The sequence below is a fragment of the Henckelia pumila genome, chromosome 3 (assembly GCF_033568475.1).
Source record: "Henckelia pumila isolate YLH828 chromosome 3, ASM3356847v2, whole genome shotgun sequence".
NCBI classification, from domain to species: Eukaryota; Viridiplantae; Streptophyta; class Magnoliopsida; order Lamiales; family Gesneriaceae; genus Henckelia; species Henckelia pumila.
Genome location: NC_133122.1, coordinates 194,509,370 through 194,514,227, shown reverse-complemented (window position 1 = coordinate 194,514,227; position 4,858 = coordinate 194,509,370).

Below are 4,858 nucleotides of genomic sequence, written 5' to 3'. Positions count from 1 at the left end.
TGCTTATCGTTTGGCTTTACCGCCAAATCTTTCCAGTATACATAATGTTTTTCATGTGTCGTTACTTCGACAGTATATAGCTGATGAATCTCATGTGATTCAGTCTACTGATATTCAGCTAGAGCCAGATCTGTCTTTTGTTGAATGACCAATCCGTATCCTAGACAGGAAGGAGAAAGTTCTTTGGAACAAGACTATACCACTTGTGATGGTACAGTGGCAGCGCCGAGGCGTTGAAGAAGCAACTTGGGAAACTGAGAGTCGTATGCAAGCGGAATATCCTGAGTTGTTTGCTTTGTATTTTTGATTACCATGTAGTTGTAATTACAGTTGTTGTAATAAAACATGGTTTGAATGTTTCATAATGTTATCTTGATTTATCTTTAGATATTATTTCGCGGACGAAATATCTAAAGGTGGGGAGAATGTAGTAATCCAGGTTCTATTTTAAGATAATAATATGTTAAACATGATTAAGGGTTAGTAATTTCGGAGTGTTATTGGACTTCGGAAGAGAATTTGGGCTTTTGACTTTGGGCCGGATCGGAAGCTCCGAACCCAGATCGGAAGCTTCGATCCCAGCCACTTCGGAAGCTCAGCGGAAGCACAGAGATCGGAAGCTCCGATCCAGGAACGGACGTTCCGATCTCCAGCTACCAGCAATGTTCGATGACTCAGCCACGAGTTTTGACAAGTGTTGAACGTAGAGCAGATCGGAAGCTCCGATCGCCCGATCGGAAGTTCCGATCCCGACGTGTCACACATGCACGCAATGAGCTGGATCGAAAGCTCCGATCCTGAAATCGGAAGTTCCGATCCTGGCCGGGAATTTTGCCTATAAATAGTGCTCGTTCGATTTCATTTTGAAATACGAATTCCCGAGTTTCTTTCTTCAGTTATATAGTGTGAGTTATACACTTGAGGGCCCTATCGGTTATAATAGAGGTTCTGGAATAACCAAGTTGTGGTTATAGTCATCCGGGACTAGCGACTCCAAAGGGCTAACTACGGACGAAGGTATGGTCCGGGAATCTATTTAAGTTTTGGGAGTACTTATTAGCTTAGTTAAGGCTTGTAGAATTTATGTAGTGATACGGTGAACTTTTGAATATAGGCTTGGAACCTAGGATCTTACTATACTTGAACTAGCCTAGAGGTACGTACACATTGACTGAGATTTCCAGCGAGTATACATGTTTATATATTGCATTTATTTGGCATTATTATATGGCATGATATATGATTTACCGCTTTCTATATTCATATGTCATGTGCATATACACGTTGAGCCTATACCTTGTTATACCTGATTATAGAGCCGCTCAGCTCTATACTCGATAGTCTGTCACTGAGAGTACCGCGACGGCGGGGGCATTTATGTCTGTCTACTCTGGTGTACTAGACTAGTGTGGTTGCACCCAGAGGTTGATCCGTGCGATGGTAGCACTCATGTGGCGCCGGTTCTGAGCATGATTTCTCAGATGACCTTGTACCAGTCATCATGTTGCATGCATTATATACATATGTTTACTCATGTCTATGTACTGGGTGTTAGCGCTCACGTCCTAGATGTTATCTTGGACACCCTATTCCATGGGGCAGGTCGCAGGATGGACGGAGCTGGTAGTTCAAGGCAGGACTAGGGAGCAGGAGCCTTGAGAATTTTATTATACAGCAGGATTCGATATAGCTGTATAATGTTTACTGTTTAAGTTTTCGATTTGGTTGTATCACTACAGTATTTAAGCCTGGATTTTAGTACTAAGCTGATATGTAAATTATGGTTTTATTTCCGCATGTTTTACTCTGTTAAGTTATTTTGCTGTATTAAGTTTAATGCATGCAATTAGTTGCCAGTTAGTAGGTGATACCATGCAGGGTCACTACAGAGTCCCTTGTTATTTTTATTGTTTTTAATCATTAGGGACAATGATTATATTAAGTTTGGGGGGGGGGGGGGGTGAATCAGTGTTGGAATTAGTTGTTTGGTTGATAGTTGAGTAGTTGAGCTTTATTGTGCTTCATAGATAAAATTTTTGTTTTAGTTGTTGAGTTTTGTTGTTAGTTGAGTTGAAAAGAAGTCAAGAAATAAATGGATGCATGGCTGATAGAAAAAAATTTTGTGCTATAACTGAAATCCATGATTGTCTGCCTATCTGATAAATATTTTTGAAAAAAATGGAACCAAGTGAATGAATAATTTCCTATATATTCTGTGATTAATACTTGAATCTGATTTTTGAGACATACAGACATAGATATGATTGAGGCATTGTTTGAATTTTTGGGCTTAATTTTCATTGAATTAATTTATCTCTAGTTGCCCATTTGAGCCTACACGTATATATTGGTACATTGAGGTACGAAAATCTGATTTTGTTGTGAAAATCATCATTTACTGTTGATGATTAATCTTTTCTGCACTGATTGGAATTTGTATGAATTAATTGTGGATTGATACTTGTCTAGAACTAGTTCGAACACTCTTCGAGGTGAAATACGGGCAAAACTGTGATTAGGAATGATTTAGGCGATTTTTTTGAATTCGTTTGAGCTTTTCAAGCTATCCTGTAATGCATGTATCCCTAGTATCTTGTTTGAGCTTTATTGAAAATCGAATGGCATGCGTGTAAACGTGTGATTAAACCCCCATTCGTCATTATTTCAAGATCCTACATTGACTACCTGAATAGCCTAAACACTATTTCCTACCTTTAAGGGAGAAATTTGAATGCTAAAATATTATATACTCCTAGTTAATATTTGTGAAAAAAGGAATGGTGTGGTGGATGAATTGAAAATGATGAAAAGAGGTAGTAGAAAAAAAAAGTTAAAAAATGTGGTTGAAAAAGTTGTGAAAGAAAGAAAAAATTTGTGAAAGAAGAAGTGAAAATTTGAAAAATCAATCAAGTGAAAAAGAGCGTGAAATTGTGAATGAAAAGGAGTCGTAATTAGATCATAAATATGATTTACTCCTTATTTTGAATTCTTATCCTTCATTTGTAGCCATGAGCTAGACCTTACACTATAAGCTAATTAAGTCATATTGACCGAGTCTCAGTTGCCCAATATACTAGTGGAGAAGAGTTGCGATAATTTAGCCTATAGACTGTTGATTGATACTTTTAATGATTATGAATTTTGATCAAAACACGCACACACGCTTATTCTTTGCATTTACCTATTTGTGAGTGTTTTTGATTTATATTCCTATACTTTGATCCTATGCTACCTTGAAAAGTCCTCATGATCTATGAATGTTTGAATTGAACTTGGATAAGGGTGTTTTGAAATGTGAGTTGCGGAGATTGTGAGTTTATGCGGTTATTTTGTTATTGGCTGAAATTTTCAAGTGTTAGTTGTGTGTGATATGATTGGATTTGAAAATTCTTTAAAATCATTGCTGATGTCATTGCTCCATATTATTTTTTGACTATTTTTGTTGGTTTTAGAGATTGAGTTTTTAGAATTTATTGTTTTGAATAGTTTTGCTCGGGACTAGCAAAAGTCTAAGTTTGGGGGTATTTGATAAGTATATTTTATACACATAATTTAGTTATGATTTTAATTGTTAAATGTTTGTTTCGAGCAGATTTATGTGGTATTTTGTTGTTTTGTGTTTACAGTGATTTATTGAATTTATTTAGAAAAGAGAGGAAAATAAGAAATTGAAGAAGAAAATAGGGAATTAAAAGAATTAAAAGAAAAAAAAGGAAAAGAATTGAGAAAAAAGAAGAAGAAAAAGAACGATTAGAGAAGTAAGGAAAAGAAAAGTAAATGAGCTTTCAAATTGGGCCAAGGTTTAGCGCTAATTGTTAGCGGTTGAGGAAAGCTATCGCGCTGTGTCACAAGAGACTTGAGAATTGGAATTTCGAACTGAAGGCGCGCCCGCGCCGTTCCTAGCGCGCCCGCCCCGTTGCTGTTTGGAATGTTTTAATTATTTCGGGCAAGTATTTTATGGACTTTTTGGATGAGCTTTTTCACACGATATAAAAGGGAATTTCATTCCATCAGAAGAGGGGGAGCCGCCACACATCACGTGCATATCAGAGAAATATTTGATCGTGAATATTTCTGAACGAGAATTTCTGAGTTTTACTTGAAGAACGAAGACGGAGTTCGATAGACCGGACACGGCATCGACGACGGATTTGTTTCTTATTCATTTATTTTATTCTGAATATGTTGAATTTTCTAAACATGATTTGTTTTATTCAGAGTTTTATTATGAACTAAATTTTTAGAGTCTAGAGGTCGGATGAAACCTGGTGTAGACACTTTCATGAATTTTTGATTTTATTGAATTGAATTTCTTCTAGATTAATTGTTTTTTCTAGAATTGATTGTCTTTTCAATTATCTGATCAATAATTGATTTGTTATATTTATTTGAAATCATTGCTCGGGAGAGAGGATTTTGAATAGGACCATTAAAAAATATACTGTTAATTATTTATACAGAGAGTGTATAATTTTAACAGAGCCTTTAAAAAGAACATTGTTTTGTGATAGATCACTGCGATAAATTCTTAATAGGGATATTGGAATTGAATTGTAGTTGATAAAAATTATTTGTTGCTCGGGAGAGGGAAATAATAAACTTAAGTGTTTTTGGCTATTAATTGATTGGAATTCATGAAACTAAATTAATTAGGATTGACTGTTGTTGAAATCGGGTGAAATCTATACCTCTAGACCATTTTTCTCTGATTGATATTATCTGAAAGTTTTGTGCGTGCTTATCAAAAATATCTTGCTATTTTATTTTTCTGCAAAATTCTGAAATTTTGATTTTCTAGATAAAGTTTAGACTATTTTAATTACAAGTACTGAATATTTTCATTTTACTCCCTGTCGGA